Consider the following 24160-nt stretch of genomic DNA (forward strand, 5'->3'; position numbering starts at 1 on the left):
AATACTATACTTATTCAAAAAGTTACTATTTACCTCCATTATTATTTTCAGAGTTTCATCCCAATTCTCGAAAGAAATGTCTACTAACTTGTGCTAGATGGCAGTCTCTGCAGCAAGATATACAAGTCCATCTAATGTAGAAAGATTTGGATCTTTCTTTAAGATAGTTTCTGCATCAACTTGTTCCTTGTGGAGAATTTCTAAATTTGGGGTGATAGAGGATTGAATTTGCATCAATTTTACCTTTATATTGGCTTCATCTACTGTGAGTATAGATAACTCCCTTTGTGTGTGAAGTGATTGGACAAAATGCTTCTTCCTTTGAGCTGGATCATTTGGTAGTTGCATGCTAGAAATCTTCAAATTTCTTTCCAAGCTCAATATCCTTTGATTTGTTTCTTGTGTGAAGTTGGAAAACTCACACTACTTCTTGTACAATGAGAAAATGTTCTGAAGTACAGCTTTGACCTTGTCAATTTTCTCAGCCAACTCTACCTATTCAAGCACTATACCACTCGATATCTTTTCATTTACCTTCCTTTGAAAATTTCTTTCTAACCATTCCATGAGTTTAGCATTAGTATCCTAGTCTTCATTGATAATCTGCTCAACTATGTCTAATAGTTGCTCCATTATGGGCTTTGATTCATCTAGTGACTACAAGCTGAATGCATCCATAAAGATTTCCTTAATGTCATTTAATTCTTTCTCGTTCTTATACTCTTTTTTGAGTATCTCCTGCCTCTTCCATATATCTAAAGCATTTTGAATTTCTATGATTTGAACCATGGTGATGGTCTTGGAGTCATAGGAAAGTATTACTATGTCTTCGTCTAATTTAGGGTCTCAATAATGAAGTATCCTAGCCACTCTGGTTGAGCTTGAGCCTGGAGTTGAGATCTACTAAGGAGTGACTTTAATGCTCATCTTCTAAAGGGTCTTTGTTGGAGTGCCTATCTTTGGTAGTTCTACCAATGTTCTTATGGTGGTTTGCTCCTTTTCCTTTGATGTATCCTCCTTCTCATCAAATTTTCCTTCCTCTACACTTGTCTTTTGTAATGTATCACCTACTACTGGAGGTGGTGGAAACATCAAAATTTTGGTGCTAGTAGTTGTATAGGTGAAAGGTCATTCCTTTGGTTTTACCTTTTCTCTTTGTGGTTCTACTAATACCTTTTGTAGTTCATCTACAATCACCGATACAAGGCTTGTGCATAATTGTGCCTATAAAGTGGATTGGTGAAGGATCTTGGAGAGATCCTCTACAATTAGGGGATTGACATTATAAGCTGAATTGTTAGGAACATCTCTAATAGTTATTGTATCTATAGGTGTGATGGCTATATGAGGAGGGCTAGGAGGTGGCATTTGTGTGTCTTTCACACTTCTTTCCTCTTCTTGCTGCTATTCATCTTTTGCCATAGTTTCTTTCTTTTGAGTTTCTTCCTCCTCAGCTTTTTCTTTATCCTCCTAAACATTCTTATCTTCCTCCTCTTTCTTCTTTTCTTCTTTAGCTCTTGTTGTTGCTTCCTTCTCTTCCTCTTGCTCCTTTTCTTTTCCTTTTTTTTCTTATATTTCTTTTCCCTTGGTACTAGCCTTTTCCTTATTATCTTCTTCATTAGTTATTTTATAAATTGTTTTCCATAGTTCTATATATTTATTCACTACATCCTCAATCTTGTTTTGAACGATGTTGAATTGTTGTTCCAATCGACACAAATGGCTTCAAGGTTGTTGTATGATCACTCCTTCTCTTTTCTCATCTTTTCTCTGCATTCAAATAGCATGAAAATGAGAAAAATTTGGCCTTATATCTTTCAAAACCTAGCATTAAATGATTAGTATGAATATCTATACACTCAGCACTTGAAAGTTTCAACATAACTTGGCTTCCACTAGATTTTGTTCATTTAGCTTCAACTATCAAATTGGTCACTATTAGAAACTTGGCATCCATTTGAACTTTACTCAACATCTTAGGATAGTTTGGCGGTATTGGAAAAAACTTCAAATTTTGACTTGGTATCCTTACTCAAGCAGATTTCTTCTTTGCAGTATTTCTTTGTCTTAGGCCTTATGTATGATATAACTTTGTATATTTTTCCCATACACCAATTCTTTCTTAGTTGGATGAGGTGTGATCACTTGACCTTATGGGTGAAGTGATCTCTCCATTTGATGTGTTGTACTCATCTTTCTTTTTCCAAGTTTTGTTCATTTGCCCACTAATTTGTTCAACATTAATCTTCTCTTTTCCTTTGTTAACTTCTATCTTGGGTGATTTTTCCTTTGTTGGGAAATTCTTACTGATATGTCTATTCTTCAACCAATTGAAACATGTATCTTGACTTAACCATCTACTATAATTCCCTCTGAAATGTGTCCTTATGTAATTTTTAGGAATGTGTCCATACTCTTGACAATAGTGATAGCTATGCCTAGTGTAGTAATCCCAGTTGTAGTGATGACCATGGTTATTTCCCTTTACAAAATGATTAGGTGTACACATATGCTTTGATCTACATTCAAATGCTCTATGTCCATATTTTTTATAGTCATAGTGGTGACCTTCAAATCTTGCTATCCTCATGGTCTTGGTTCTACATTCATGTGTTTGATGTCCTTATGGTCTTGGTTCTACATGCACTTGTGACAAAAGCTTTCATTTGTAGGCTTATCATGCTAATGATTGTTCTTGCTCCTACATACATTAGAGATATGTCCCTTTTTACCACAAAAATGATAGGTAGGTTTAGTGTTCTTACCTTTGTTACTTCTCTCTTCTGTAGTCTTGGATGTTTCTCCTTGCTCAGTACTGGTGTAACCAAGCCCTAAAGTATCATTACTATACCTTGGCGAGTTCAATAGTTGCTCAAAGTACTTGATAGCCTCATTGCATTTTTTGAATCTTTTTGCTATCTCCTCCTCTCTTTTCAAATCATTTTGCAATTGATGATTTTGAATCTTCAATGTAGTGATCTCAATGTCTTTCGTATTCATCTAATGATGAGCATTCATCATCTAGCTTAAGGTGTCAAGTTGTATGTTTGAGATTATTTCAAACTCAATTGTATTCTCCTCTAGTTTATTGGTGAGGCTTCTCTTGTAATCTTCTATCATGGCCTTGTCTTCAACAACTTTCTTCTTTTGTTCAACTACTTCACAGAGCATTATAGCTTTTGATTCTTGAACTCAAGCTTGAGTAATCTAATTTCTTCAGCTTGTGCTCTATTTTTCTCCATCAGTTCAGCTATTGCTACATCAAATTCATTGTAATCTCTATTGGAAAATACTTATGTGGTATTAATCTCCTTGTAATGTATGTTGTTTTCAGCTATGGCTATATCCTTCCTTCTTTTTAAGGATTTTCTCAACTCCTCTCTGGCTTCCTCTAATTTGTGTAGAGTGAGATGCACATCAATCACATGATTGTCTATGATCTTCCCAAGTTTGAAGACTTCCATCTTCAGATCTTTTCTCTAAGCTGTTAAACTTCTCCTTGTGAGAATTGAATGCTTTGATATCAATTTTTGGAATGTTCAAAATGGGAAGAGTACTTGTGAGAGGGGGGGCAGGGTAGGGTGGTGTGAATCAGAAGTACCACACTTTTAACCTTTTCAAATCCTTTAAAGAAAATAACTAAAAGTAAACTATATGTATGTAAAAAAATTAAACAAGCATGGAATAAAAAAATGCATTAACACACATAACACCAAATCTGGTAACCTAGAAACCCTCCAAGAATTAGAAGGTAAAACTAGGGTGGGGATGATACCCACAAAATCACTGCAGCAATAATTGTTTGACCAATTATGATGGTATACCTTGTGAAAGGCTTGTCCTATTAAAGGCTTTACACTATGTCAATAGTGACTAGGTTAGAGGATTTAAAAAAAACTTTACATGAATTGTCACCCATTAAAGAATTTACTCACCTCTTCAAAGGATCTACACAATAGTTGTTAAGCTAACCTATCAGCATTGGATTTTCACTATCTAATACAATGGCTAGAGAGTATTAGAAACTTTGACCTGATTGCTTATAATCTTCAATTGCTGATTTTAGGTACTTGATCTACTCACTCTAATCTTAATCCTCTGAGATTTGATATCTAATTGTGTCCCTTCCTTTGTTTTGATCAACTAGATATGTAATTGTTGCTTTGTTCCTCTAAGTCTTTCACACTTCACTCTAAATTTTGCTATACTTTCTCCATACACTATACTCTTCCATGCTTACAATGGGGTTTTCATCTTCCTTTTAAAGATTTTGAAGACTTAGGGTTAGGTATGGATCTATGACCCATATTAAATCTTAAGTTCCCACTCATTCCTTGCATTTTTCTCATTGGTTGCATGCCTTCTCCATTTTTTTGGTTGGTTGCATGTTGATTGCATAGGGAATGCAAAAGATTTGATCTTATCTTTATCATCCTTTGAAATCCTTCTATGTTAGCTCCAAAAATGGTTTACAACTGAGTTTGTGAGGGCACAAACTCACATGCCAATTTTGTGTTACTCAACACATGCTAGACTACTAGTGCTTGGCACATGTTTGATCCTAGATTGCTTAGCACCTATTACATTCTATCTTGCTTGGCACATGTATAGTTCTACCTTATTTGTCATATGAAGCATTCTGACTTTCATGGCATCAATTATGACTCAACACCTATATATCACTTGGCACCTATATAATGCTCAACACTTGAAGGAATTCTAACTCGGCACACATAGTATACTCGGCTTCAATGTAGAAAGTGGTTAATTGTGTTGATACTAAAATGTCAAAACTATTCTAAGATCAACATGGTACTTGAACCACCTCACAATAGGTGTTTTATATTCATGCGCTAGGCTTGGCTTAGGAATAATCTATTCAAGCTAAGGACTACTTTTCCCCTACTATGAGGTGCATTTATATTGTCAACCTAGGGACGTATACTTGAAATGGTCGGCACAATATGTGCACTAGGTACCTTGATGAGTCATTATGCTTGTGCTGTAGGACAGTAAAAATGAAAAGGAAGGAAATTACACCACTCTTGTGGAAAGGAAACTACTGAATCTATGAATGTTGAAAACACAATGACAAGATAATAGAGATTCCATCTTGACTCATCCATTAGATTGTTCTTGCAGATGCTGCAAGAACGTTCATGAAGTGTGATGCTATAGGAAGGAATTAACTAACTACGTCCAACTTACAATACTGCTAATGCTTATTAAAATGAATCTATTCTATCCTAATCTAATCCACCTTCCAAGTGGGCCCCCTTGGTTGGCTTCTCTAATCTACCAACGTAGGATAGAAACTAAAGAAAACTAATTCATTTTGTTAATCAATCATTACATAATTCAGAATTGTAAAACACAATTGCAACAAACTGTGAATCAGTGTTCTCTGTTACTCGATAAAACTTATCGAAAACCAAAAAATTCACACACAAGAGTTGATCTCGACATATATAGGGAATCTACTCTTTATTACATAACAAAAAAGTAACTATCCTAAGTTAAGTCCGCAAGAGAGAATATAGGATAACAATTGAAAGCGGAAAGGAAGGATAACAAAATTGAGGAGGGAGCAATGAAGTCATGGCATCTGCTTGTTACAACCTAAATGCAGAGAAGGTAATGGCTCATAAAAACTCCTCCTTATTTGCTGCCATGTTTCCTAGAGTGGTTATAAGTTCCTTTTCATGGTTTTTCCTTGATGCTCGTTTCTCCTTGAATGCTGTCAGCAACCAACTTCTAGATTCTTCTGCTTATCCTTTAATCCTTATCATTAGGTTAGTTATGATATAAGACATATTTGCAAATAAACATCCATCAAACTAAATTCAAGCATAATAACGCACATTTGGATATTTATATGAAATACTGCATATTAGATATAATTTAGGCAAAAGATGACATAGTTTTTCTACCCCATAAATCATCAAATGTTTATCAAACATAGGCTTATAAGTTTTAAAACAAGGATAAATGGAGTATCATAAAGTATCTTAAACATAACAAAATAAAGGCATTTTTTAGACTCATCATCTGCTCCCTACTAAACTAATGCTTCTCCTCAAGCGTTACACTTCTTTGTCAAAGATCTGAGCTCCCCAACTTCTGTCTTTCCCTTTCCGGTGCTCTTCAAGGTATAATAGAATCCTCTAGTCCTTTCCCATACTTCTCGCCTATGGTCTTCCTGCAACTTATCAAGTTTGTCAACATCAATATCATACAGGGCCCATAAAAGAATTAGAGGTTGCATGGTTAAAGGACACCATAGCTCTGGTCTTAGTTGCTTTTCTAGTTCTAAATATTTTGGAACTCTATATAGTGCTGCTTCCAAATTAATAGGACTGTGGGACTCTAATTTCTTGAGAGAATCAAATAATCGTGCCAATCTACCTCTTACTCCGATCATAGCTCTCTGGAATGCAAAGTATGGCAAGTTTTCATAGTTGGCATACACATTGTCTCTAGCAGAAAATACCTTCTTTCTAACTTCTGGATTACTTTTCCCATAGGTTAATGTAAACCAGTCTCAGAGCATTTCTTTTGGTTGTTTACTTTCTGCCCTCAAGGGTAAAGGTTTTGTTCTCTCCTCATCTCTGTAATTAACTAGTTGTCTATCATAATTTTCCTCATTAGAAATCCATGACATTAAAGCTTTCAAATGCACATCTCCTATATAGAGAAAAAGATTCCACTTAGTTTCTGCAGGAATGACAAAATTATGAATATACAACTCACACAATAGATTTTGTTGCCATGGTGTTAAGGTTTGATACAGCCCATAAAACTCTTGTGCATTTTTGAATTTTGCTTTTACATTTTTGAGGGTTAACATCAACTGAAACAAGAGATATTGTTCTTCCAAACAAAAAGCATATACTCGAGGAGGTGGTCTGCAAGCAAGAGCTTGATCAACTAATTTAAGTGCATGTTCCATGTGTTATTTTTGTCTTTCTAGCTGTTCTTTCAATTCTTCAATCTCCTCATTTTGTGATGTTATGATCTTGCTCATCCTTTTCTTCTCCTCTTTCCATAGTGCTTCAGCAAATAAATGCTGTCTATATAATTGGAAAAGGAGTTTTTGCAAGGTGACGACACTGTTATCCTCTTCATAATCCTTTTTCTTTTTCTGTTCCTGCCATAGATGTTCCACCAAACTATTGGTCCATGTTGACTTATAGGGGACTAAGGTAGTATTCAAATCATGACATTCAAGAACTACTTCATTCTCATGGCTTGAAACACCTAGTAAATCTATTAAGGTTTTGTTAATTTCTTGCTCACATGTTGCAGGATGATTACCAGGAGCTTCTATCATCTCAATGTGGAGGGGATAATGGTCAGAAATTATCTGCACAGGAGACTCTGGACCAGGTGCTTTAGACAATATAGGATTTTTAAAAATCTTCCCTCTCATTCTAGGGCTTCTCCACAAAGGAGTCTCTTCTTGTACTATTGTCTTTTTCCTACTTTTCTATTTCGGTATCACTACTGCAAGATTATTTGTTGTAGGAACTTTCTTTTTTCTTTTCTGTTGCTTTATTGCAGGACTAGGTTTTTGTTGAGCAGGGGTTTCTTCTGGTGACTTTTGTTTCCTTTTAGCTTGACTAGTAGTGGGTTTAGGGATGTCTTGTTCAGGTGGAGGCACATTCTCTTGAGTGGAAGAAAATTTTGGTTCAATCCCTTGTGCATTTTCTATTTCAGCTCCCTCAATATTTTGTTCTGCAGGCTCACTACTAGGAACTACGTTTTCCTCACCCTGTCGTTCACTAGGGTCAACTTGGGGTTGTAGGGTTTTAAATTTCACAAATTCATCCCATGTCAAAGGGGATACATACCTAAGAGACCTTTCTATTAACAACTTAATCAAGGCATGGTGAGTGACAGAATTATCTTTCCCTTTTTTAGTCTCTTCGACACTAATACTGAGCATATTATACAGAAAATTTGGAAGATTCACAATAATGTTGTGCCTTCTACAACTAAGCAACTTAAAATGGTGTGCATGTAAGTGAGAAAATCTGCCTTCACAAGTAAAATACCTAATGACATGCATTGCTAGGTCAGGGTATGGAGGCGACAAAGACAATCTCTTGCACCCTTGCTTTGTAACATCCAATGGAGGGTCATGTGGGGTAGTGAATTGGGCCCTTGCTGACCTAGCATCATGCGAGCTCGGATAATGCTCTCCAACAAGAGGTAACCTAGTTACTTCTATAATTCATTCTTCTTTTGTAATTATTGTCAAACCCCACACAGAAGCTTCACCTTCATCAAATGTCCTGGTGAATTCTACAGCTACTTCTTCATCATATGTTGTTAAATTCAAACAATAACCTAACCACTCGCATGCATTAAATCTTCTTACTGCTTCTATGTTAGAGAGCAACAAAATGTACTCAACTGGCTCTTTTCTTCCTCCCATTTCTTGATACTCCTGCTACTCCATTTCCCTCTCCCTTTCTAAATGCAAACTTTAAAACTCTGGGTTATTTCTCAAATGCTTCACCGCTTCTTTTTGGGAACATTAATTGCCATAACCAATTGTTATGTGCCATAATTAAACTTTAGGTAAAATTAAATCATGAATTTGCATGGAAATCATCCAAAAACATGGTTCAAATGCCAAATTTTTTTTAAAATAGGTCACATCATGGCTTAGCATGAAAAATTTGGCACGAACAAGGAAAATTTCATTCAAAAAGTGGGAGTACAACACTTGACATGGCATACTTATGGAAAAAAGTTCTCATTAATAAAGAGTAATGCCAAGATTTTTGAAAATCATCACAATTAATTAGGCATGTCATTGGATAGTACAACACTCCCATGCCCCCTGCTAATTTTATGACAAGTGTCCTCACGTGTCAGACTAGTATGGGTTAGGGACTGGAATACGTCATAATTATAGAGACTATGCAGTATTATATATAATTAACAAAATTTGCAAACTTATAAATGAATAATAGTTTGAAAATGTTTATACCTGCCAGGTGGATTGTCACATGCTCCAAAAAAGAAGTGGCAAAAATAATGTAAATGACAGCATCCATCATCATGTGCAGATTTGATTAAAAACACAAAAACATATGTAGAAAGTGAGTGGAAGGAAGATTAAGAAATGGAGTGAGGTGGGTGGATGGAAGATTAAGATATGAATGGAAAGAAATATTATGAAAAGAAAATGGAATTTATGCGAACATAAAGTTATTATTATGGACATGCAAATTAGAATTAATGTTGAAGAGGAGCAGGTAGAAGGTTTTCAACTTCGGCTATAGGAAGAGATACTTGAGTTGTTGTTGGATCCAGTTGTTCAAACTGTTGCATGAACTCAACTTTTGTTTGAGGCTATTTGTAAAGTTTAAGTTGATGACCGTTGATCAGCATTTTGAAAGGCATATCATCAATTGTGGTTAGTTGAACTATTCCATTGTCAAAGACATGGATGATTTGATATGGTCCTAACCATTGCGTCTGCAGCTTCCCTGGCATATCCTTAAAGCGAGAATCATACAATAATGCCCAGTCACCAGCTTTGAACTATTTGTTGAGGATATGAGAATCATGCCAATGTTTTCTCTATTTTTGCACCAGTTTAGTGTGTTCTAAAGTGGTCTTGCGCATTTCATCCAAAGAATTAAGATGTAGGAGATGTTCTCTTTGTGCTGCAGGAAGATCAATATCTAAGGTCAAGGCTATTCTTAAATTCTTGTGTTCAAATTCAATTGGAAGCATTGCCACTTTCCCATACAAAATCTCAAATGGTGTGAATCTAGTAGTGGTTTTCCAAGTTATTCTATAAGCCCAAATGCTTCTTGTAACTGGCTGGTCCAATCCCGATGATGCAAATAGACTATTTTAGTTAGAAGATTTTCCAGCTCATAGTTGGTAACTTCTGCTTGTCCATTGGCTTGTGGATGATAAGGACTAGATATGTGATGCCTGATGTTATGCTATTTCATCAATTCTGAAATCAGGTTGGAAGTAAACTGTGTGCCTTGATCAGTAACCAATTCTTTAGGAACTCCATAACATGTAAAAATCTCTTCATACAGGAATTCAACAACTTTTTCATCACGGACATGTTTCATAGCCTTAACCTCAACCCATTTGGTTAGGTAGTTAGTACAAACCAGAATATAAGACTTCCCATTGGATGGAGGATCAATAGGACTGATGAAGTCCATTCCCCATTTGTCAAATGGTGTTAACACCACTTAAGGATTCAGATGCATTTCATCTATTTTGGTTGGGTGATCCATTCTTTGGCATTGCTCACACTTCCTCATATAATTAATTGCATCTTTATAAAGGGTAGGCCAATAGTAACTAGTGGCTAAGATTTTGAAAGCTATTCTTTTGGCTACAAAATGTCGTCTGTAGGGATCATTATGACATGCATGCAAAATATCATATGTCTCATCTTCTCTTACACATTTGCGCATAACTTGATCAGGTCCAGTATAGAATAGAAAATTGTCTATCCATGAGAAATGGAAGCTTTTCTGTATGAGTAGCTTTCTCTCCTTATAAGAAAAATGCACTAGTGTCTTATTAGATGCAATGTAGTTAGCAATATCTACATACCATGGAACTTTAACAGCAATATGAAACAAATGTTCATCTGGAAATGCATCATCTACCAAAGTAGTGTCAGTATCATGATGATTGATTCTTGACAAATAATCAACTACGATATTTGTTTTTTCAGGCTTATATACTATGGTTATGTCAAATTCTTGTAACAATAGTAACTATCTTGCTAACCTACCAGTTATAGCAGGTTTGTTCATGAGATATTTGATTGTTGCATGATCAGTATGAACATAGATAGGATAACCTGTGACGTAATGCCAAAATTTATTTAGAGCATAGACTACTGCTAACAATTCTTTTTTAGTCACTGTGTAATTTAGTTCTAGACCATGAAGACTCTTACTGATATAATAAATGGCATTCTCAAGATTTGAGTGTTTCTGTGCTAAAATTGCACCTAGGGCATAATCAGAAGCATCTATATATATGTGAAAAGGTAGGTTCCAATCAGGGCCTTGTAAAATTGGGGCTATGGTCAAAAGTTGCTTAAGCTGCAACAAAACTTTATCTCACTCAGGTGTCTAATTGAATTCAGCTTCTTTTGTGAGCAACTTGTACAAGGGACTGGCTATTTTACTGAAGTCTTTTATAAAATGCCTGTAATATCCAACATGTCCCAGAAAAGATCTGATATCTTTTAATTTAGTGGGTATGGGTAATGTTTGAATTACTTCAATTTTAGCTGGGTCTACTTGTATACCTATAGTAGAAATGAAATGACCGAGTACCACACCCACTTGCATGAGCATGAAACACTTTTCACGATTTAGTGCCAAATTATGTTCTTGACATCTTACCAAAACTTTTTCAAGATTTATCATTGCTTCTTCAAAAGTAACTCCAAATGTTGTAAAGTCATCCATATAGATTTCCATACAATCATGTGATATATCAGCAAAAATACTAATTACAACCCGTTGAAATGTTGCAAGAGTGTTACAAAGACCAAATGGTAAAACAGAGTATGAAAAGGTACCCCATGGACAGGTAAATGTAGTTTTGTCTTGGTCTTCAGGAGCAATACTGATTTGATTATAGCCACTATATCCATCTAAAAAGGAGAAGTACTTCTTTCCAACTAGTGTATCCAAAACTTGATCTATGAAGGGTAAAGGAAAATGATCATTTTTAGTAGTCTTATTCAACTCCCTATAATCTACACAAATTCTCCATTTTCCTCCTTTCTTAGGTACTATAACCAGCGGTGATACCCATTTACTATTAGATATAGGATAGATAAAGCCAGCATCAAGAAATTTCTGCAATTCTATTTTGACTATTTCTCTGAGGCTTGGATTTATCCTCCTCTGAGGTTGACGAAGTGGTAGACAACCTTCATTAATGTATATCCTATGGGTACACAGTGTAGGGCTTAATCCTTTCATATCATCATAATCCCAAGCAAAATTCTTCTCATGCTTCTGAAGTAATTCTTTTAATTGTTCCATCTGTATGGATGTCAATTTGAGGTTAACATGCAGTTTATGGCCTTTACTCAGTTCAATAGGAATAGTGGATTCTACCATAGCAATTTCAGAGATTGGGCTTCCTTCTAATTCATAGGAAAGTAGTGAACAAAGATTTTTAGGTTCCTTAATAAAGTACAACTTGTATCACACTCCTCATATGTAATCAATTCTAATACAGAGCTTTCCTACCACACAAGTGTTGGTAAGGATGCTCTAGATTACTGAATCTTCTTCTTGCAACTTTAGAAAAGATTTCCTATGTAACATCATAAGTTGTACTGTGGAATTTATCTCTTCTTCTTCATCTCCTAAATCTAGCCAAAAAGATGTACTCAAATTTGGTAATGGTTGCGCAAGAGGATATAGATCAAATTGCTTGGTTGCTTGGCCATTTGATATGGTCATATTCCCTGATCTACAATTTATGTTTGCATTAGCTATGGTCAACCATGGTCTACCTAGAATGACAAGATAGCCAGATAGGTTTACTTTAGGGGACAAAATCATGATGTCCACAGGATATTCTAGGGAATCTAAGGTCACAACAATATTTTCTATCATTCCATCAAGAATGATAGTGGAACTATCTGCAAGCTATAGAATAGTTGGTGTGGCCCTTAATCCTTCTACTTGTAACTTCTTCATGGTTTCTTTAGTCATCACATTTATAGTAGCTCCCAAATCTATTAAGGCATTTTTAACAAATTGACCATTTATGCTGACACTTACTACTGAACTCCTTGGGTCAGAATATTTTGGTGAAATCACTCTTCCTAACATGATATCAGCTAAATGTCCAACAACATGAACTATGGTAGGATCCTTCTTCTTCCTTCCAGGTTTCATTAGACAAGCTTCCCTTATAGCTTTTCCATAAGCAAGAATGTCCTTAATAGCTTGAAACAAAGGTATTCGAACATGCATATTCTTCAACTGATTAACAATGTCAATGGGTTGTTCCTTGCTTTGTTCAGGTTCCTTTTGTATTAGTTGGTCTAGAAAAGGAGGCTCTACTATTGGTTGATCTAGTATTGGTATGTTAACATTAGTTAGGTCAAAAATTTCATCAACCAAAGGTTATGATGCTATAGGAGAATCTGATACTTCAATTATAAGAGGTGGCTTTGGTGCTGGTAAGGTCATTCCAGAACTCAAATGTATATCTGCGACATCTAGAGCATAAACAGGGTATTGTTGGGTATCAGTACTATACATGGGTTGTTGTGGTTTGCTATTTGGATTTGGATAAGGCTATGTAGGTAGCTGTGTTTACTTTTGAGGTCCACTATTTGTAGGTGGTGGCATTAAAGCAGGTTCTTGAGCTGGAGGGGGTAATTGTGGAACACTAGTATTTTGGTTAGGCCATTGTTGAGATCCCTTCCATTGGTTTAGAGATTGCCAATTCCATTGTTTTTGAGATTTCCAATTCCCTTGGGGTGGTTGCCATTGGTTCTACTAGTTAGGCCAAGGTTTTTGGAAATTTTGAGACCATTGAGAATGTTGTGGGTTATTTTGCCCAACATTGTTTCAATTGGGTTGGTTTTGTGGAGGACCTTGGGTATTGCAATTTTTCCATTGATTAGCATATGAATTTGAATTTTGCAAGGGGTCTTGAGGCATACCTTGATGTTAAGCCCATGGTTGGCATTGAGCAACAAAGAATACTTGCTCATCATCCCCATCTATCTTTACATATTCAGTTGGAAGATGTTGGTTCTCCATGCTTGCAACCAATTTATAGTGGCAATCTTTCTTTTGCTTTTGGCAATGAGGATAGTACTCAGCTAGTTGTAACTCAGCCTCTGCTTGCTTCTTCTTTGTAGTCATTGTAACCAACTATGTAGCGACATCATTACTGATGTCTTGTTTAAAATCTGACAACAAATTGGATATTTCAAGTTTTGAAATGCCTTAACTAATTCCTTTTGTAACCATAGAACGGGGTCCTTGACCTTTCTTCATGGTTGACCTTGAGTAGTTCTGACATATCTTTTTGAGGTCATCCCATTGAGCTTGATATACATCTCCACCGGCCATTAGGTCCAATGCTTCCAAACAGTCTTCATTCACTCCTCTTAGAAAGACTAGTTTTTGGGAATCTTCAGACAATGTGTGTTGAGGATTCTTTTGTAGTGTATATAAAAATCGAGAAACATAGTCTTCTAATGTCTCTTCCTCCTTCTATGATATCCTAAAGATATCATCTCCTCTTGTGCCAGATGCTTTGCAATATTCTTTATATTTTTCCAAAAACAAGGCTTGCATTTCATCCCAATTTATAGCTGCATTGGCTCCTAAGCCCATGAACCATCGTAAAGCTAATTGTTTCAATGTGGCTGGAAATAATTTAAGCTTATGGGCATCAGTGTTGTAGTCAAAACTACAACAAAGGATGTCGAACTCAAACAAGAAGGTATCAGGGTCTTCAGTTACAAGGCCATAGAACTTTGGAAGAGCAGTGGGAGGTATATTCTTGAGATTGGCATTGGTTATGAGACTTGGAAGTGGAAATGGAAAAGTGGGTTGTGCCATGACTGGTGGGATTGGATTATGAGGTTGCTGCTGAAAGGGAATGTTAGGCACTGGGTGATTAACAACTAGTGGATTTGAGGTAGTGTTATCAAGAAAACTGGTCAATATTTTAGTGAAAGGTTGGAGACCAGATATATCTAGGGATTCAGCTCTTGATGATGATACTGTCTAAAAGGGCAACTCAACTTATTCTTCAAATTCTTCATTCAAATTAACAGATCCCTATGGAAGAAATCTTCCATATTCATCTTATTGTCTTCCTTTTTGATGCATGCAACTAAAATTTTGACACTGGTAAAAAGAACTTAATCTAAAAACTATGACCCAAAAATGCTCCTAGCTTGACACCATCCTTGGAAACGGTGCCAAAAATGAACCTTCTCACAATAGGTGTTCCATAGTCATGCACTAGGCCTGGCTTAGGAATAATCTATTCAAGCTAAGGCTACTTTTCCCCTACCATGAGGTGCATTTAGATTGTCAACCCAAGGATGTATACTTGAAATGGTCAGCACAGTATGTGCACTAGGTACCTTGATGAGTCATTATGATTGTGCTGTAGGAAAGTAAAAATGCAAAGGAAGGAAACTACACTACTGCTGTGGAAAGGAAACTACTAAATCTATGAATGTTGAAAACACAATGACAAGATAACAGAGATTCCATCTTGACTCATCCATTAGACTATTCTCATAGATGTTGCAGGAACGTTCATGAAGTGTGATCCTACAGTAAGGAATTAACTAACCACCTCTTACTTAAAATACTGCTAATGCTTAGTAAAATGAATCTATTCTATCCTAATATAATCCACCTTCCAAGTGGGCCACCTTGGTTGGCTTCTCTAATCTACCAACATAGGATAGAAACTAAAGAGAACTAATTCATTTCATTAATCAGTCATTACATAATTCAAAATTGTAAAACACAACTGCAACAAACTGTGAATCAATGTTCTCTCTTACTTGATAAAATTTATCGAAAACCAAAAACTAAAAACTAAAAACTTCACACATAAGAGTTGATCTTGACATATATAGGGAATCTACTCTTTATTACATAATAGAAAAGTAACTATCCTAAGTTAAGTCCGCAGGAGAGAATATAGGAGAACAACTGAAAGCGGAAAGGAAGGATAACAGAATTGAGGAGGGAGTAATGAAGTCGCGGCATCTACTTGCTACAAAATAAATGTAGAGAAGGTAATGGCTCATAAAAACTCCTCCTTATTCGCTTCCATGTTTCCTGGAGTGGTTATAACTTCCTTTTCCTGGTTGTTCCTTGATGCTTGTTTCTCCTTGAATGTTGTTGGCAACCAACTTCTGGATTCTTCTACTCATCCTTTAAGCCTTATCATCAGGTTAGTTATGATATAAGATATATTTGCAAATAAACATCCATCAAACTAAATTCAATCATAAGAACTCACATTTGGATATTTATATGAAATACTGCATATTAGATATAATTTAGGCAAAAGATGACATAGTTTTTCTACCCCATAAATCATCAAAGGTTTATCAAACATAGGCTTATAAGTGTTAAAACAAGGATAAATGAAGTATCATAAAGTATCTTAAACATAAGAAAATAAAGGCACTTTTTAGACTCATCAGTACTCCTGAGTAGAATGGAATAGATGAATGAAGAAAAAGATCCATCATGGATTGTACAAGGACTCTAGTGATTGAAAAGAATGTTACTATCAAAAACAAGAAGGAAGCCATCAGCACTATAGATCATACTTTGAATAGAGTATAGTTCAAGAAGGACTCACATAAAAATCCCTATGAATTATGGTATGGCTACAAACCCAATGTAAGTTACCTAAAAGTATTGGATAGTAAATGTTCTATCTTGAAGAGTATAGAAAAGGAAAATTTGATGTAAAAGGTGATGAAGGTATATTCTTGGAATATTCTTGTAGAAGTAAGGCATACAAATGTTTAAATTTGTCTTCTCATAAAATCATATAAAGTGCACATGTGCCAATTGATGAGTTTGCAAAAAAGACTAAAGAAGAAAGAAAAAGGAAACTAGAAGATTACAAAAGACTTGTTTACTTCAAACTTGATACATTGCCAGGGACATCTAATAATAAGGAGACTTCACCTCCCGATTTTTCCTTAGCTACCAAGTTTCAAGAATTACAAACTGAGTCACAAGGACCTGAGTCACAATCTAAAGCTACCAAGTCAATGCCAACTGAGTTTCAATGACTCAAGCCTGAAGTTGACATTCAAAATGAAGATAGTGCAATTCATTCAAAAGGAAAAGAACTTGTATTAGCCAAATATATTACAAGGCATCATGCACCTAATTAGATTATTTGAGATAAATTAGAAGGTACTATCACAAGAATCAAATTAAAAGGTACATGTTTACTTGCTGATTTTGAGCCTTGAAGTGTTAAGGATGCTATAGAGAATGAAAATTAGATTGAGGCAATGAATGAAGATATAGAATAGATGGAAAATAACAAAATTTGGACTCCTTTTCCTAGGCCTAAAGATAAAATTGTGATTGGAACAAAACATGTATTTAGAAATAAGATAAATGAAGATGAACAAGTGTCAAAAAACAAAGATAGATTAATGTGTAAAGGCTATTCTCAAGAAGAAGGAATTGATTATGGTGATACTTTTGCTCCTGTTGGAAGTTTAGAAGGTTTTAGGATCCTACTTGCATATGCTACTCATAGAGGATTCAAAGTATATCAAACATATGTTAAATTTGCATTCCTGAATGGAATTCTTGATGGAGAAGTCTACATTGAACAACCAAAAGGTTTTGTTGATCCTAACAAAAGGGATATGGTCTAAAAATTACACATAGCACTATATGCTCTCAAAAAAGCTCCTAGAGCCTGGTATGAAAGACTACATAACTACTTGATATAGATTGGTTTTTAGATATTAAATGATAATAGTAGTTTGTACATCAAGGAGGGACAAGATAACAAAATTGTGTTGGTAGAGATATTTTTGGATGAAACTCTATTTATAGGAAATGATGATCCATACAATGCATTTTTAAAACAAATGAACAAAAAGTTTTAGATGTCCATGTTTAGTAAAATAAAATTCTTTGTTTGATTTTAGATTCAATAGAAAAAAAATCGTATCTATATCACCCAATCCAAGTATGTAAAAGAAATACTTAAGAATTTTTTCATGGAAGATTTTAAACCAGTTAGTACCCCCATGTGTATTAGACTCAAGCTTACCAAAGATGATGATTCCAAAGAAGTAGATTAGACCTTATATAGATCAATGATTGGAAAATTATAGTATGTAGTTCACACAAGGCCTAATAATGCCTTAGCAGTTGGAATAGTGATAGGATTCTCCGCTAAACCTAGAGAAAATCACATGATGACAGTCAAAAGGATCTCGAGATATCTAAAAGGTATTAAGAACTATGGGTTATGGTACAAACTTGGAGGAAACCTAGACCTATAGATATTCATTGATGTTGATTTTTTAGGAAATCTTGATGATAGAAAAAGCACCAGTGTTGGAGCTATCTTTCATGGAGAAAGGCTAGTATCTTAGACAAGCAAGAAGCAAAACTACACATCCCAATCCATAGTAGAAGCAGAGTATGTAGTAGTAACAATGAATTGTTCTAACATTGTTTGGTTCTGTAATACCCCAAAATTGTCTCATTTCCATTATACCAATTCTGGTCTATTCTAACCAATCCTAAGACCTATTCTAATAGGCAATTCTCATTCTAATTTTTGCTACTTGACTTAATTGTTAGATGCAAAAAAACCCTAATATGCATTCATCATGCTTATTATTTACTCATGTTAGTCACATCAAAACCTATTGACTAATGTTTAATTTAATTATTAAGTATTTATACTTTAATTAAATTAAATTATATGCTAAGACTAATGTACTAGGGAATTAAAATGTTTAATTTAATAATTATGCCCACTTTAATTAATTGGATGTGATTATTCAATTAAATTTAAAAAAGGCATTTATGAGCTCATATCTCCCTTATTAAATTAAATAAATCCTCTCTTCAGTTCTAAATGGAAAATTTGAGTGAACTCTCTCTCAAATTGGAATCAATCTAGTTAATTTGATCTCACACCCATGGAAAGTTTAGTTAACTGCTCATCACACTTAGATCAGAAAAAATTCACTTCACTTGCACAAGGAAGTTTCCATCTTAACTAAATCTTTGCTTCAATCCTAACCATTGATCCAAGTTTATCTCACCCATGGATGGATTCCAAGAATTATATTTAAGGAACTCATAATTCCTCATTAAAAAAGCTTGAATAGAATTGCTATCGAATTGCTGCTGCATTATACACTCATCAAGCTTATTATATTCACATATTCACATTCCTAGATTAATGACATTTAGAGCTGAAATGCATACATTTAATCTAGATTATTTCATAAATTCTTAGATTAATTGCATAACACATTTAGACTAAATTGCACACTCATATAGAATTAGTTGCATTCTCAAATCCTTCATTCTTAGAGGGTCTTTTTGCCTACACCTCAAATTTGAGGATATTAAATAGGTAAAATCCCTCTAGATAGAAGGTAGTTGGTTGTCTTGTTGGATTTTTTTGAGTGAAAAATATCATGTTCATCTCGGGATGTATCCACATACAAAGACCATGTTGAATTGTGTGTGTTAAATAGAGGCCACATTTTCACACATACATTTTTGGTGGCCACCATGGAGCCAAAAAAATCAATTTCTCAGGGCTTCTCTGCATTTTTTTTAATATACATTTTGAAGATCTCTTTCTGTACAGTTTTGTACAGATTTTGGAATCTTTGCACGAGATAATTTATTTTTATGCAATGATTCTTAATTGTCACACAAAGATTTGTTTTGTTTCATGTGAGAAAGTGCCCAAGCATGTGAGTCTTCACGTGGCACCTTATTTCTTGACATAGGCTATAAAAGGATTTCAAACAACTTTGCTAAAGATCTCACGTGAGATCTTGTAATAGTAACATCTATTTCAAGCATTTTTACTGTGTAATTTACTTGACTTCCTTAACGCACTTCTCTTGGAATCTATTTTGCTTTGTTTCTCTGGTTTTTTTCCTATAGCTTAACTATTGTTTGTAGTATGATTTATTAAAGACTCCTTATAAGACCCACTAAAACACAAACTGTTTGCTTTCAAAAAGATTGCCTAAGACACATTTGTCAAAGACTATACTTAAAACCCACAAAACAATGGGTGTTATTTATTGCTTTCAAAACATAGATTAATTAGGGGCTTGTGAACTTCCTAGGGTGCAAGATAGAAGAATAGGGGATTATGCTCTTTATCACTTGGAGGTCATGACCAAGGGTAAATAAGAAACCTAGATTCTTCTAAAAGATGACATTTCGAAGAAGGCAAGAAGCTTAGTGGTTCTCTAGTACGAGTCCTTTTTTATGAAGAGATGATGGTTTCCTTTAAGGGAATCAGAGTCTTGAGAAAGGACAAGTCTAGATTGATTAAGCTAAGTTGGTAAGTTAATTTGTTTTGTGTGTTTGGATGATAAAGTAAGGTAGAGGAGTATGCTCTTTCCCCTTGAGGGAAATTATAAACTTTGACCCTTATGTTCAAATCACTAGTCCAAGTCAATCCCTTAGAGGGCTTGCCTGAGTTATCCAACCTCCAAGAATGACCCAAGTGAGCACACTCCTTTTGCCAGAGATTCCAACTCACTATAATCAAGATGCTTTATAGAGTGAATGACTCCAAAGAGAGATTAATTTCTTTCCCTTGATTCTTGATATCACATATCAAGGGGAAGCTTTGTCTATTGCACTAGCCAGCACTAGCCACAGTCCTTCTAAGCAAGTTTGTGCACTTTCAAATGCTGGTGTGGGCTACTAGTCTCAACTTTGCTTACAGAGCCATTGGGAATTAATACAAATCAAACCCAAGTAAAAACCTTTAGTTAGAAACCACTTGGTTCACCTCCTATAGAACTCACCATAGACATGCTACTAGACATTTGAAGGTGGTATGCATGCTCATCCCCTGCCATAAGGGTGCTCATTCAATTTATGCTATTTAATCCTTTGAATATACCAAAAACACAGGCACCCTTTAGGGGGTGACATGGCTGTGTGAAGTACATGCATGCGCATAAAATGTGGGACAAAGGTTTTTTCTTCTCTACATTTTTTTATTTCTAGGGATAAAGCATGTTTTTTATCGAGTCTTCAACATGTCAAAACTTCCTCAAAAAAACTATGACTCAAGACTCCCTTGTCCTTCTAAGTTGCTTTGCCCTCAATTGGATTGTATTCAACTACTACTTGTTTCCCACAGTCTTGTTCGAACACTTTGTCTTGGTTGAAACTTAAAAATTTGTCCTAAAATTTTTTTAGAGTTAAACTTGCTATCTATGCAACAAATTTGTCTAATTATTGTATCTAATTTATCCAAACAATCAAGAAATCTCTTCAAAATATAATGCTATTGTTAATCTGGTCCCAATTTTTGTGCACAGACTTGTACTTTCTCATGTGAGAATACATCTTTTTGCACAAGCCGATTTAGGTCTTCATGTAAGATCTTGTGTATACCTGCACAAGATCTTGCCATTGTCTTAGCTATCTTGTCACTTCTTTGCATGAGCCATAGAAAGTATTCGCGTGAAATTAAATTGTTGTTATGAGTCTTCATGCGACTTGGTGAACTTTCTCGCATGGCTTACATAAAATCTTTGCATGATATCTTGTTCCAAAACTATCAAATCATCTTATTTGACCAATCTTCAATTTGCATCCAATTAGTTTCCTACACTAAGATTTCTCTTCTCTATCTTTACATAGTCTTGAAAAGTGGCATTTAGCTTAACCAAATATTTGTGATCCACAATTTGACCAGTCTTAACTTTTACTTCTTTGGATTCTTGTTCCTTAGTGCTTGTCATACTCTATGTTACGATAGTCATAACTTTTGGCTATTCTAGCCTTCAAATTGAACTATTCATGCCTTAGTATATAGTACTCTTACCTTGTCCTATTGAGACTAATTTTTAGTGTGTCCCTCATTCAAGTTCTTGCTTCTTGTCCCTGTCTATGACTATCACAAAAAGAAGTTAAAATGTATTTTATCCTCCTAGACTTAGGCAAGGTCATGATAGGGATCATAATCACTGTAGATGTTGCCTTCCTTTTGTTCCATAGTCTACATCTAGTTCATCTAGTGAGACATCTTCACAATTTCCCTCACCTGTCAGATCATCTTGAGTTTAGTGAACATTTTCTATAAATTTGCAACAAACTAGAAATGCTCTATACCAAGAGGATCTTGAGACTAGCAAAGGGCCTGAACCCTTGAACAAAACATTTGACTTCCTTTTCAAAGGACCTTTCAAATCACAATGCACTAAAATTGAACACATTCCCACAATGGCTGATTATTGACCTAAACATGGTAGTCATAGTAGACATCAAGAACAACCTAGGAATGACAAAGGGAAAGACCATGACACTGATGAAGAATAGGAAGAGGTGGAAATACTTCTTGAACATATAGCTAAATGTCACAAAGACAAAAACTTTCAAAAGGTCATGGTAATCCTACTCAACAAAGAAAAAGAAAAGTACTTTCTCAAACTTTCCCAAGAGGGAGATAATTTGCCCTCTCATTTTAATGTGGAAATCATTATCGTGCCTGAAGAAGAAAATGAGACTTCTAAACTCCAAAAAATATTGAAAATTATGCAAGACCAACTGGCTTAGATGATGCATGAGAAAGAGAAACCCACAAAAACATACATAGTGGATGCTCTTTGTCTATTTCCATTTGACAAAAGCATAAACATGTTGCCTTTCCCATGAGGTGTAGAGCTCCCTAAGTACAACAAGTAATTTGGTACCACTAATCCCCAAGATCACTTGTAGGAATTTGGTTCTTTGTCTATGGATTTTATACATGATCAGACATACCTCATTCATTTATTCCCTAGAAGCCTAGGTGGTTGAGCTTTACAGTGGTTTTCACATTTACCTCCTAGTATGAAGACGTTTAATGAAATTGCCAATCTATTTGTTCAATAGTATTCTCATAGCATTCAACACCCTATCAATATTCAAGATCTACGCAACCTTAAGTAGAAAATTGGAGAACCTTTTCTCACATTCCTCCAATGGTGGAGACAACTATACACTAAGTATTCCCACAAAATTCCAAAAATAGAGAAGCTTCACTTTTTTACTGATAACCTCCTACTTGATTTCGGATATAGAGTCCAACTTCAAGGTCCATGTACCTTTGAAGACATGATCACATAGGCTATCTGTATTGAGGAATTTATGATCAAGAAAGGTGAACTCACTCTTCATAGGGACATAAAACAAGGTTCCACTTTCAATAGGGATAAAACCAAACAAGTCAACAAGAACCGAGAAATCGTACATGATGGAGTTGTTGACAATGTCACCCCAAAACCTACTAAAGTGACATTTAATCTCACAAATGGCCTTAAAGTAGCCAAAAACATTGAGAAACCTCTTCCTAACAATAAGACATTTGGGAACAAACCAAGAAACTCATGGGCCACATGCCCTAAGCAAGAATATACACCCTTGGGTGAACCTTTGGATGTGGTTACAAAACATTGCTATAACACAAGGTTATTTCCCCAATGGAAAATCCTCATCCTTATGATCCACAACCACACCCACCATGGTGGAATGAAACCTCTTTCTATGAGTATTACCAAAATAAGGGACACAAAACTAGCAACTATATAAACTTGCACGATAAAGTCCAAGACATGATTGATGTTGGTGATCTTGTGGTATATGGACATAACAAAAACTCAAACCACAAGGCATTCAAAGAGCCTTTTCTAGCCTATGAAAAAGGAGAGACTTTGAAACCACAACCCAACAACAAGGTCAACTATTCATATTCCAATAATGATAATGTCATCAACATGGTTGAACCTTTGGATTCTAAATACTGTGACATTATTACCATTAAGGGCAAACAAGATAATGATAAACCTAAGACATGATTTTTCTTGAGGTGCCCTACTCTCAATGCAATGTATAATATGCCCTCACAACACTATGCTAATGTTGTCACTTGCTCTCGCACCAAGTTGGTGCTCAAAGGCCCTATGCCTTCTACTTCCAATCTTGAAAAACACAGACAAATTCCTCACTAGTCCATCTAGCAATGGTGCAGAACTCACAACAAACTCGATGGCAACTATTTATAGTGTTCTTGATCAATTGAAACAAACTAATGCTCAAATTTCCATCTTTGAGCTACTTAAAATCTTTCCTACTTAGAGGCTGATTCTAGACAAAGCCCTTGCTAAGGAAAATGTTCCTCAAGATCTTGATCTTAAGTGATTTCAATCCATGGCAGGTCACTTGACCTCGCCTTATCTTATGACCTTCTCTAAGGAGGATGATAACTTGCTAAGTCACCCACACAATCAACCTCTACACATCGAGGTTATGATCCATCAAACACATATTTGTCTAGTACTCATCGATAATGGTGTTGGCCTAAATATTGTCCTCGCTACTCTCCT

The sequence above is a fragment of the Cupressus sempervirens genome, chromosome 4 (genome assembly GCF_028749045.1).
Source record: "Cupressus sempervirens isolate cs-2001-9-10 chromosome 4, ASM2874904v1, whole genome shotgun sequence".
Taxonomy (NCBI): domain Eukaryota; kingdom Viridiplantae; phylum Streptophyta; class Pinopsida; order Cupressales; family Cupressaceae; genus Cupressus; species Cupressus sempervirens.